Genomic DNA, 14,086 nt, shown 5'->3' with positions numbered 1-14,086 from the left:
AATTATTTGCAAGAATAAAGATCTGTATCAGTAATTACTACAGCATAACAATATTATCATAATTTGGCAGCTTGAAACAATACACATTTATCACCTCATAGTCTCTGTGTCCAGTGTCTGGGCATGGTTTAGCTGGGTTCTCTGCTTAGGATCTCACAAGGCTGCAATGAAGGTGTCAGCCAGGTCTGTGGTCTCATCTAAGGTTCAACTGGGTAAGGTGCCACTTCTAAGTTCACATCATTGTTGACAACATTCATCACCTTGCAGGCTATCAGCTCAGGGCCTCAGTTTCTTGCCATGTGAGTCTAGCCAAAATGGCCTCTTTGTTCCTCAAAGTCAGTAAGGGACAGAGAGTCTCCTTGCAAGATCAATGTTACAATAGTATGTAACATAATCACATGCATTTAATCATGTACATTCCATCTCCTTTACCAAATTCTAGTGGTTAAAAGCAAGTCACTCATCCCATTCATACCCAGGAGGAAGGGATCACACAATAGTGTGAATACTAGGAGGTGAGGATGATGGAAGCCACCCTGGAGTCTGTGCATCACAAGTTAGAATTTAGGCACTGAAATATCCTACATGGGGAGACCAGTAGAGAAGTGGAAGTAGGGCTGGACTAGGAATAAGAACCGGGAGTTAGTATTTTTTGTCATTTATTAAGCTGCTACTATAAGCCAGGCTCTGTGCCAGACTCTCAATGAGTACAATTTAATCCACTCTAAGCACTTAATGAGGTCTGTATTGGAGTCCCATTTGAGATAATAAGAGTTGTAGATATGTGAAAAACTGACCCAAATTTTAAATAAAGATGTGCAGTGAGGTTCTGGTTCAAGATGGCAATGTAGGAATAGCCTGAACTCACCTCCTCTCACAGATGCACTGAATCTGCAGCTACATATGGAACAAATTCCTCGGGGGAAAAAAAACCCCTAAAAACTAGCTAAGTGATAATTACACATTGGGCAAAAGAGGAAAAGCCACATCAAAGTGGGTAAGAGAGGCTGAGACACAATCTTGTCATAAACCTTGCCACTGGTGGGGTGACCCACAATCAGGAAGGGACTCAAAACCTGGAGCTTGAGGCCACATCAGACACCCCAGCATTTAAGACCTGCACCTGTGAGATGAGATCCCAAAATATCTAGCTTTGAAAACCAACAGGGCTTGCATCCACAGATCCACAAGGCTACAGTGATCTGAGAAATGTCTATTAAAGATTCATGTGCTAGGACTCATCCTGGGCCAGAAACAGAAGCACCTGATCTCATCCAGACTTTATGTGAAAGAGGCTCATTTGCTAATCTTAAAGCATCTGCCTGAGGGACAGGCATCTAATTTAACACAAATTTAGGGGCCTGCTGGGTTACTCTTAGGGAGAGATGCTGATGGGCATTATTTTTTTTTCTTTCCAATGGGCGCCACCTTTCAGTCCCCCTCTGTCTTACTCCAGCAGGCAGGTGCCATGTGCATACTCTCCCTCTGCCATGCGTCAGAGTGCTAGTATCTCCTGGATGAACTTTTACAAGCATCTGGGGCCACAGCTTCTGTGGTTGCCGCCAAGGGGATGCCCAATGATCTCCTGGCTTTGGCTGCCACGGGGGGCTTGTGTTCCTGGGTCTCACTGGGCTGTAACAATTGAAGAGAGAGATCCCCACAGACAGCCAGGCCCATAGATAGCAGACTGAAACACATACGTAGTCTTTCTAAGAAAGAGGCCTATTGGCTCATCCAGGAGCTTTGGCCTGAGAGAGGCAGGCTTCTGGTTTAGCACACATCTAGGCGGCCTCTCAAGGAATGGAGGCTAGTAGATGCAATCTTTGTGCTCTCCTTCTGCATCACTCCAGCTCACTGACATCTCCCAGAAAGAAGACTGATTACTCTTCTCTGGCACCCTCAATTTTTGCAGGTGCCACCAGGGGACACCTCTACATCACCTGGCTCTGGTGGTCAGCTGAGCTTACAGTCACAGGTACCACAGGACTGTAACTAATGGAGAAAAAGGTTTTATACAGCTATCACTCCCAGGGCACAAAAAGAGGCAACAGGCCAAGGAGCTCGAAATTTCTGTGAAAGAGGCCTATTAGTACATCATCACAGCTGCTGCCTGAACAGCAGGCCTCTAATTAAATACACATCTAAGGGCTGATTGTAATCCTTTCCATAGACCTAGGAGGGTGGGTGCTATCTTTGTGCTCTCCCTCTGCTGTGCTCCAGAGTGCCATTATCTTTTGGAGGAGAGCTGGTTTATACTTCTGGTGTCTTTATGGCTGCCACTGAGGGGATGCCCTTTGATTGCCTAGCTACAGTGGCCAGGGGTCACCTGGTGTTCCTGGGTCCCACAGGACTGTAACAATCAAAGAGACAGTTCTTGGCAGGCTACCACCCTCAGGGCACTGCACAGATAGCAGACTGAAACACAACCTGAGTTTTTCTGTTAAAGAGGCTCTATGCTTGTCCTGGAGCTTAAACCTGAGGGGCAGATTTCAGGTTTGGCACACATCTAGAGGCGTATGGAGGCGCTCTCAGGGAAGATATGCTTGGGAACCATCTTTGTGCTCTCCCTTTGCCTCACTATTGCTCACTGGTATATCCCAGACAGGAGTTTATACACTCATCTCGAACCCTGAATATTGTGACTGCTGCCCATAGGACACTTCCAGATTATCTGATTCTGGTGGCTAGTGGGGCTTACGCTTGCAGTTCCACTGAACTGCATACACTTGCATACTTTAAAGGGTGCCACATGAGGGTCTGGCTTCTGATCAGCCTAAATCTAGGTGTGGACTGACTACCCCCCTTTTGGGACACTGACAGGTCTTGGCACAACCTCAACTACTGTGAGCTATTAAAAATAAAATAGGCTGCTTGGACAAGCACAAAGGTTTGAGAGACAACCAAGAGCTAGGCCAGGGTTGAATGATGAAGTTAATCTCCCACACTACATCACTACTTCAGACCTGGAGAGGTAGCTGTTGCAAAAAGATAAGAATATGTTCCAAAGGAAAGAATAGGAAAATACTTCAGAAAAACACCTTAATGAAATGGGGGTTACTGATTTACCCAATAAAGGGTTCAAAGTCATGGTCATAAACATGCTCATTGGACTTAGGAGAAAAATGGATAAACATAGCCAGAATTTCAACAAAGAGTTGGAAAGTACAAGAAAGTATGAAACAGTAGTCACAGACCTGAAGAGTACAATAACTGAAGTGAAAAATACACTAGAGAAATTTAAGAACAGACTAGATGAAGAAGAAAGGATCAGTGAACTCAGACACAGAGCAGTGGCACTCAACCAATCAGAGTAGCAAAAAGTAAAAAGCTTGAAAAAAAGTGAAGACAGTTTAAGCAACTTATGGCACAACATCAAGCATACTACCATTTGTATTATATGGGTCCCTGAAAGTGAAAGAGAAAGGGGCAGAAAACATATTTCAAGAAATAATGGCTGGGGACTTCCCTGGTGGCGGAGTGGTTAAGAATCTGCCTGCCAATGCAGGGGACACGCGTTCAACACCTGGTCCAGAAGATCCCACATACTGCGGAGCAACTAAGCCCATGTGCCACAACTACTGAGCCTGTGCTCTAGAAACCGTGAGCCACAACTACTGAGCCCGCATGCTGTAACTACTGAAGCCTGCATGCTCTAGGGCCCATGTGCTGCAAATACTGAGCCCGTGTGCTGCAACTACTGAAGCCCACACACCTAGAGCCCCTGCTCTGCAACAAGAGAAGTCACCACAATGAGAAGCCTGTGCACTGCAACAAAGAGTAGCCCCAACTCACCACAACTAGAGAAAGCCTGCGTGTAGCAATGAAGACCCAACACGGCAAAAAAAAAAAAAAAAAAAAAAAAGAATCTGTTCTCTTTGTAACAAGACACAGTTAGACAAAGAAAAAAAAAAAAAGAAAGAAAAGAAAGAAGAAATAAGGGCTGAAAAATTCCCTAACCTGGAAAGAAACAGACATCTAGATCCAGGAAGCCCAGGGAGATTCAAATAAGTCCCAAAGAGACTCACAATATAATTAAAATGTCAAAAGTTAAGAACAAAGAGAATCTTAAAAGCAGAAAGAGAAAAACAACTTAGTATGTACATGGCAATTCCCACAAGACTATGAGCAGACTTTTCATAGGCCAGAAGGGAGTGACATAATATACTTAAACTGCTGAAAGAAAAAAACTTTCCAATCAAGATTACTCTATCTGGCAAAGTAAACATTCAGAATTGAAGAGAGAAAGTTTTCCAGACAAGCAAAAGCTAAAAGAGTTAATCACCACTAAACCAGCCTTACAAGGAATGTTAAAGGGACTTCTTTAAGATAAAAAGAAAGGATAAGCAAAAAAGAAATAAGTAACATGAAAACATATGAAACTATAAATCTCACTGGTAAAGGCAAATATATAGTAAGGGAAATGAATTAATAATTTATAAGGCTAGTATGAAGGTTAAAAGACAAAAGTAAACATACCTATATCTACAATAATTAGTTAAGGGACATACAACATAAAAAGATAGAAAATGTTACATCAAAAACATAAAACACTTTGGGTGGAGTGGGGAGGAGAGTAAAACTGTAGAGGTTTAGAATGTATTAAGACTTATGTTGTTATCAACTTAAAATAGTCTGTTGCAATTATAACTTGCTATATGTAAGCATCTTGGTAACCACAAAGCAAAAACCTACAGTAGATATACAAAAGATAAAGAGAAACAAATCTAAGCATGTGACTAAGAAAAATATTCAAAATACAAAGGGAGAAAACAAGAAGAAACGTACTGAGAGGCAGTACAAAACAGCAAGAAAACAGTTAACAAAATTACAATAAGTACTTATCTATCAATAATTACTTTAAATGTAAATGGACAAAATTCTCCAATCAAAAGACACAGAGTGGCTAAATGGATTTAAAAAAATACCTATACACTGCTTACAAAGACTCACTTCAGATGGAAGGACACCCACAGACTGAAAGTGAAGGTATGGAAAAAAGATATTATGTGAAAATGGGGGGAGAAAAGTTGGGTAGCTATACTTATATGAGACAAAACAGACTTTCAATGAAAGACTCTAATAAGAGTCAAAGAACATTACATAATGATAAAGGAGTCAATCCACAGGAGGATACAACATTTGTAAATACTTACACCCCTAATATAAGAGCACCTAAATTTATAAAGCAAATATTAACAGACCTGGAGGGAAATAGACAGCAATACAATAATAGTAGGGTACTGTAATACCTCACTTACATCAGTGGATAGATCATCCTGACAGAAAAATCAATACGGAAACATCAGCCCTAAACAACATGTTAGACCAGATTGAATTAACAGATATATACTGAACATTCCATCCAAAAGCAGCAGACTACACATTCTTCTCTCAGGCACATGGAACATTCTCCAGGATAGCGTAGGTCACAAAAGAGGTCTTAATAAATTTAGTTAGGCTGAAATCATATAAAACATCTTTTCTGACCATAATGGTATGAAACTAGAATTCAATTACAAGAAGAAAACTAGAAAATTAACAAATATGTGGACATTTAACAACATGCTACAAAATGACCAATGTGTCAAAGAAGAAATCAAAAGAGAAATTAAAAAATACCTTGAGACAAATGAAAATAGAACTGCAACATAGCAAAACTTATGGGATTCAACAAAAGCATTCTAAGTCCTTTAAAGACCTACGTCAAGAAACATGAAAATTCTGAAATAACCTAATTTCAAACTTCAAGGAACTAGAAAAAGAGAAAACAAAGCCCAAAGTTAGTAGAATGAAGGAAATAACAGAGCAGAAATAAACAAAAAAGACTAAAAAGAAAATAGAAAATATCAATGAAACTAAGAGCTGATTCTTTGAAAATACAAACAAAATTGACAAACCTTTAGTAAGACTCACCAAGAAAAAATAATAAATAAAATCAGAAATGGAAGAAGAGATGTTAAAACCGATACCACAGAAATACAAAGAATCGTAAGAGACTACTATGAACAATTAAATGCCAACAAATTTGACAATCTAGAAGAAATGGATAAATTTCTAGAAACATACAAACTACCAATACTGACTCATGAAGAAATAGAAAATCTGAACAGAACAATTACTAGTAATAAGATTGAATCAGTTATCAAAAACTTCCCAACAAACAAATCCAGGACCACCAGCTTCACTGGTGAAATCTACCCAACGTTCAAAGAAGAATTAATACCAATCCTTCTCAAACTCTTCCAAAAAATAGAACAGGAGGGAACAATTCTAGACTCAGTTTATGAGGCCAGCATAATCCTGATACTAAAATCGGACAAGGAATGTAACAAGAAAATTACAGACCAATATCTGTGATGAACATACATGCAAAAATCCTCAACAAAATATTAGCAAACCAAATCCAACAATACATCATAAACCATGATCAAGTGGAACATATTCCAGGGATGCAAGGACAGTTCAATACCCACAAATCAATCAACACGATATATATCACATTAACAAGTCAAAGAGTACAAATCATATGATGATCTCAACAGATGATTTCATTTGATAAAATTCAACATATGTTTATGATAAAAACTCTCAACAAAGTGCATATAGAGGGAACATAGCTCAACATAATGAAGAACATATTTGACAAGCCCATAGCTAACATCATACTAAATGGTAAAAAGCTGAAAGCTCTTTCTCTAAGACTAGGAACAAGGCAAAAATGCATATTCTCACCACTTTTCTTCAACATAGTATTGGAAGCCCTAGCCAGAGAAATTAGGCAAGAAAAAGAAATAAAATGCATCCAAATTAGAAAAGGAAGAAACGAAACTGTGACTATTTGCAGATATATACTATATAGAGAAAATCCTAAAGACTCCACTAAAAAACTGGAACTCACCTCCCCCCATGAACACATTAAAAATACAATGGCATGTGGAACAATTCTCACCAAAATCTAACTGGAAACTGGCAGGAAGACTCCTGTACAAACAACACTGTGAGAAAGATCCACACGTAATCAGGTAGGAAGGGTTGAAAAGCAATCAGGTAATGCCCCTGGGAAGGGACTTAGAGGAAAAGGGAAAATACATGGGCAGAGACCCACCCTGGGGAGTGAGTGGTGAGAGCCATAGATTGGGTGCCCCAGTCCTGGGTCATATACCAGGCAGATGAGCTCCCTTAGCTGGCTGGAAGACAGCAGGGACTAACAGGGCTGTGGAAGCAAGGACTCTGTTCGTGAAGGGTGCACGTGTGTTGGCCTGACACCAAGGCAGGGCAGAGAGGGCAGTTAAAGGACTTCTCTCGTGGCTGCTGGGTTTCCTGTGATTGCCTTGGCACCTGCCCCAGTCTGATCCCATGTGATCTAGGGCTGCCATGGCTGGGAAGAAAACTTGACTGTGGTTCACAGAGGTGATGTGGTCCTGGGGTGGAGCCTGGGTGGGACACTGGTGGCCACTGTTGGTGCTTATTCAAGCAGAGTATCAAAACCAGCACAGAATTCTGCAGCAGCTCTACTGCAGTTCACACACTGATACACTGCTGAGAGTCCATGAGGGACCTACTTGCCCTGCAAAACAGCTCCACAACAGGGCAGGGGTGGTGTAGGCTGGGGGCAGTGATCAGCTGTGAGGGACAAAATGGACTTCCAACTGAGGTTGCACCTGAGCAAAGTGAGGGAAACAACTGCAGGCACCTGTACAGGAAGTACATCTGAGGCAGTTTAGAACTCGGTCTGGGGCCAAAAGGAACTGAGACCACGTGTGGGCCCAACCTGCTTCAGAACTCCCCATGCTGGGGAAAGGGTTCTGGTGCTGGGAGAGAGGAAAGAACATACTTAAAGGGAACTAAGTCAGCCTGGGCATGACCTTAAGGACTTCCACTGCAGCAACATGGGATCAGACCCTGTCCTGATAGGGTGGAGATAACCATTAAGCAGAGGGGAAGTCTCACTTCATTCCAGTCTTCAGCTCTAGCACCTCCATCTCCATCCTCACACCTTACTAGAGTGATAGCTGCTAAAAAACTGTTAAAACTAACAAATGAATTCAGTAAAGTTGCAGGATACAAAATCAATATACAAAAATGTGTTGCATTTCCATACACTAATAGCAAACTGTCAGAAAGAGAAAGTAAACAAACAAACAAAAAAAACCATTTACAATTGCATGAAAAAAGAATAAAATACCTAGCAATAAATTTAACCAAGGAGCAAAAAGACCTGTACATTGAAAACTATAAGACATTGATGAAAGGAATTGAAGATGACAAAATAAATGGAAAGATATACCATGCTAATGGATTGAAAGAATTAACATTATTAAAATTCCATACTACCCAACGTAATCTACAGATTGAATACAATCCCTATCAAAATTCCAATGGCATTTTCCACAGAAATATAACAGCGTCATATACAAGGGTATCTCCATAAGGCTAGCAGCCAATTTAAGAAATCAGCAGGCCAGAAGGAGTGGCATGATATATCCAAAGTGTTGAAAGAGAAAAATGTGCAAACTCTCCTCAGCAACGTTATCATTTAGAATCAAAGGAAAGATAAATAATTCTCAAATAAGCAACAAGTAAAACAGTTCATCAATACTAAACCCACCCTAAAAAAGTGTTAAAGGGTCTTCTCTAAGTGGAAAAGAAGTAAGAATCCATAGAAAATGGAAAATCCCACAAGGAAAGGCAAATACAAAGAACTGAGGATCAACTACTTAAATAAGCCAGTATGAAGATTAAAAGAGGAAAAAAAAATGTAGAAACAACTATAATTACAATGAAAAGTTAAGGGATAAACATGAAGATGTAAAACATGACATCAAAAACACAAAAAGTGGTGGAGGGGAGTACAAAATGTAGATGTTTTAGAATGTTTTTGAACTTAAATGACTACCAATTTAAAACATGTAGATACAGTTATAGGTCAATATATATAAACCCCATGATAACCACAAATCAAAAACCTACAATAGATACACAAAAATAAAAAGAAAGGAGCACAAGCATACTACTAAAAAAATCATCAAACCACAAGGGCAGAAACAAAAAGTAGAAGAAATGAACAGAGAATAAATACAAACACAACTAGAAAACAAGTAATAAAATGGCAAAGTACGTACCTATCAATAATTTATCTAAATGTCAATGGACTAAATGCTCTAGTGAAAAGACATAAGGTGGCTGATTGGATGAAAACCAAGACCCATCTATATGCTGCCTATAAGACTCAATTCTGAGCTAAAGGCACAGACTAAAAGTGAGGGGATAGACAGATATTGCATGAAAATGGAAATGACAAGAAAGCAGGGGTAGCAATACTCATATCAGACAAAATAGACTTTAAAACAAAGCCTATAACAAAGACAAAGAATGGCATTACATAGTGATAAAGGGATTAATAAAAGAAGAGGATATTGTTCTCATTAACATATATGCACCCAATACAGGAGCAGCTAAATACATAGAGCAGATACTAAGAGACATAAGGGAGAAATCAACAATAATATAATAGTAGAGGATTTTAACACCCCATTTTTATCAATGGATAGATCATCCAGACCAAAAATCAATAAGACAACAGTGCTCTTAAATGACATAATAGACCAGTTGTACTTAGTAGCTATCTATAGGACATTACATTAAAAAACAGCACAATATAGATTCTTTTTAACTGCCTATGGAACATTCTCCTGGATGGATCACATGCTAGGCCACAAAACAAGTCTCAACAAATTTAAAAAGACAGAAATTGTATCAATTATTTTTTCTAACCACAACAATCTGAAACTAGAAATCAATTACAGAATGAAAAATGGGAAAAGAACAAACATGTGGAGATTAAATAACATGCTACTAAAAAACCAATAGGTCGGGCTTCCCTGGTGGCACAGTGGTTGAGAGTCCACCTGCCAATGCAAGGGACATGGCTTCATGACCTGGTATGGGAAGATCCCACGTGCCATGGAGCGGCTAGGCCCGTGAGCCACGGCCACTGAGCCTGTGCATCCGGAGCCTGTGCTCCACAATGGGAGAGGCCACAACAGTGAGAGGCCCGTGTACCGCAAAAAAAAAACAAAAAAAAACAAAAAAAAAACCAATAGGTCAATGAAGATATCAAAGAGGAAATCAGAAAATACCTCAAGACAAATGAAAATGGAAATGTAACTCTCCAAAATCTATGGGATGTGGCAAAAGCACTTCTAAGAGGGAAGTTTGTAGCAATACAGGCCTACCTTAAGAAACAAGACCTGTGTGTCCGGAGCCTGTGCTCCGCAACGGGAGAGGCCACAGCAGTGAGAGGCCCGCATACAGCAAAAAAGAAAAAAAAAAAAAAAAAAAAAAAAAGAAACAAGAAAAATCTCAAATAAACAACCTAAGCTACCATATAAAGGAATTAGAAAAAGAAGAACAAAGCCCAAAGTCAACAGAAGGAAATAAATAAATATCAGAGAGGAAAGAAAGAAAATAGAGGACAGACATCCCCCCCCGCCAAAAAAAAAAAACATTAGAAAAGATCAGTTAAACCAAGAGCTGGTATTTTGAAAAAATAAACAAAATAGATAAAGCTTTAGCTAGGCTCACCAATAAGTAGAAAGGACCCAAATAAACAAAATAAGAGAGGAAAGAGGAGAAGTAACAACTGATACCACAGAGATACCAAAGAATTCTAAGAGAGTACTATCAACAGTTATATGCCAGCAAATTGGACAACCTGGAAGAAATGGACAAATTTCTAGAAACATACATCTTGCCAAGACTGAGTCAGGAATAAATAAACAATTTGAACAGACTGATCATTAGTAGTGAACTTGAATTTGTAATTTAAAAATCTCCCAACAAACAAAAGTCCAGGACCAGATAGCTTCACAGGGGAATTTTACAAGACATACAAAGAGGAGATAATACTTATCTTCCTCAAACTAGTCCAAAAAATTGATGGGGACAGAATACTCCCAAATTCATTCTACAAGACCAGCATTACCCTGATTCCAAAACCAGACAAATACACTACCAAAAAAGAAGATTACAGGCCAATATCTTTGATGAATACAGATGCCAAAACCCTCAACAAAATATTAGCAAACCAAATCCAACAACACATAAAAAGGATGATCCACTATTATCAAGTTAGATTTATTCCAGGGATGCAAGGATGGTTCAATATTCACAAATCAATAAATGTGATACACCACATTAAAAAAAGGAAGGATAAAAATCACATGATCATCTCAATAGATGCAGAAAAAGCATCTCACAATATTCAACATTCGTTCATGATCAAAACTCTCATCAAAGTTGGTATAGAGGGAAAACATCTCAATATATTATGACAAACCTATAGCTAATATTATACTCAATGGTGAAAACCTGAAAGCCTTTCCTCTAAATTCAGGAACAAGACAAGGAAGCCCACTCTCACCACTTCTATTTAACACAGTATTGGAAAACCTAGCCACCACAATCAGATAAGAATGAGAAATAAAGGTCATCCAAATCAGAGGGGAAGAAGTAAAACTGTCACTATTTGCAGATGGCGTGATATAGAAAACCTTAAAGTCTCCACCAAAAAATTATTAGAACTAATAAGTGAAGTAGGTAAGGTTGGTGGATACAAGATTAATATACAGAAATCTGTTGCTTTTCTATACACTAATAATACACTATCAGAAAGAGAAAGTTAAAGAAAATTCCATTTAAAACTGCATCAAAAAGAATAAGATACCTAGAAATAAATTTAACCAAGGAGGTGAAAGGCCTATACTCTGAAAAGTATAAAACATGGATGAAGTAAACTGAAGATGATACAAAGAAATGGAAAGATATCCCATGCTCTGGGATTGGAAGGATTAATATTGTTAAAATGGCCAAACTACTCAAAGCACTCTACAGATTTAATGCAATCCCTATCAAAACACCCATGACAGGGCTTCCCTGGTGGCGCAGTTGTTGAGAGTCCGCCTGCCGAAGCAGGGGACACGGGTTCGTGTCCCGCTCTGGGAGGATCCCACATGCCGCGGAGCGGCTGGGCCCGTGAGCCATGGCCACTGAGCCTGCGCGTCTGGAGCCTGTGCTCCACAACGGGGGAGGCCACAACAGTGAGAGGCCCGCGTACCACAAAAAAAAAAACACAAAACAAACAAACAAAAAAAACACCCATGACATTTTTCACAGAACTAGAGTAAATAATCCTAATATTTATATGAAACTAAAAAAGATGCTGAATTGCCAAAGCAATCTTGAGAAAAAGAACAAAGCTGGAGATATCACCTTCCCTGACTTCAGACTATATTATAAAGCTAAAGTAATCAAAACTAGCATGGTACTGTCACAAAAACTGACACATAGATCAATGGAACAGAATAGAGAGCACAGAAATAAATCCACACCTATGGTCAATTAATCCATGACAAAAGAGGCAAGAATATACAATGGAGGAAAGACAGTCTCTTCAATAAGTGGTGCTGGAAAAACTGGACAGCTACATGTAGAAAAATTAGATTAGAACATTTCCTCACACCATATACAAAAGTAAACTTAAAATGCATTTAAAAACCTAAATGTAAGACCTGAAACCAAAAAAAAAAAAAAAAAAAAAAACTCCTAGAAGAGAAGATAGGCAGAACACTCTTTGATATAAATTGTAGCAATATTTTTCTGTCTCCTAAGGTAAAAGAAATAAAAGCAAAACTAAACAAATGGGACCTAATTAAACTTAAAAAGCTTTTTAGGAAACACATTGAGAAACACACTGCAAAGAGAAGATGAAATGAAAAGACAACCTACTGGGGCTTCCCTGGTGGCGCAGTGGTTGAGAGTCCGCCTGCCAATGCAGGACACACGGGTTCAAGCCCTGCTCTGGGAAGATCCCACATGCCACGGAGCAGCTGGCCCCGTGAGCCACAATTACTGAGCCTGCGCGTCTGGAGCCTGTGCTCCGCAACAAGAGAGGCCGCGATAGTGAGAGGCCCGCGCACCGCGATGAGGAGTGGCCCCCACTTGCCACAACTAGAGAAAGCCCTCGCACAGAAACGAAGACCCAACACAGCCATAAATAAATAAATAAATAAATTTAAAAAAAAAAAAAAAAAAGAAAAGACAACCTACTGAATGGGAGAAAATATTTGCAAATGATATGACCAACAATGGTTAATAGCCAAAATATATAAACAGATAATACAATTCAATATCAAACAAACAACAACACAATCAAAAAAAAATGGGTGGAAGACCTGAATAGACATTTTTTTTCTAAAGAATACACATGGATGGCTAACAGGCACATAAAAATATGCCCCAAATCACTAACTATTAAAGAAATACAATTCAAAACCACAATGTGATATCACCTCACAACTATTAGAATGGCCATCATCAAAAAGTCTACAAATAACAAATGCTGACAAGGAAGTAGAGTAAAGGGAACCTTGCTACACTGTTGGTGGGAATGTAAATTGGTGCAGCCACTATGGAAAACAGTGTGGAAGTTCCTCAAAAAACTAAAAATAGGGGCCTCCCTGGTGGCGCAGTGGTTGAGAGTCCGCCTGCCGATGCAGGGGATACGGGTTCGTGCCCCGGTCTGGGAGGATCCCATATGCCGCGGAGCGGCTGGGACCGTGAGCCATGGCCGCTGGGCCTGCGTATCCGGAGCCTGCGCATCCGGAGCCTGTGCTCCGCAACGGGGGAGGCCACAACAGTGAGAGGCCCGCATACCACAAAAAAAAAAAAAAAAAAAAAAAACTAACAATAGGACTACCATATGATCCAGCAATTCCACTCCTGGGCATATATCCAGAAAAAAATGAAAACACTAATCTGAAAAGATACATGCACTCCAATGTTCATCGAAGCACTATTTATAATAGCCAAGATATGGAAGCAACCCAAAGTGTCCATCAATATATACAATTGAATATTACTCAGCCATAAAAAAGGATGAAATTCTGTCATTTGCAGCAGGCTGCATGGAACTACAGAATATTATATTTAGTAAAATAAGCCAGACAGAGAAAGAGAAATACTATATATGATATTGCTTATATGTGGAATCTAAAAAATAAAATAAATGAATGTATATAGCAAAACA

General features: G+C 39.4%; 1 long non-coding RNA gene across 4 annotated transcripts in view; it reads right to left on the bottom strand.

The window, feature by feature from the left end:
• LOC132486243 (uncharacterized) overlaps positions 1-14,086 on the bottom strand; it is a 57,031-nt gene that overhangs the window by 31,805 nt on the left and 11,140 nt on the right. The window lies entirely within an intron of this gene.

Source organism: Mesoplodon densirostris, chromosome 3, assembly GCF_025265405.1.
Source record: "Mesoplodon densirostris isolate mMesDen1 chromosome 3, mMesDen1 primary haplotype, whole genome shotgun sequence".
Lineage (NCBI taxonomy): Eukaryota > Metazoa > Chordata > Mammalia > Artiodactyla > Ziphiidae > Mesoplodon > Mesoplodon densirostris.
Note: the sequence above shows the minus strand (reverse complement) of the source record. Positions and strands in the feature narration are given on the sequence as shown.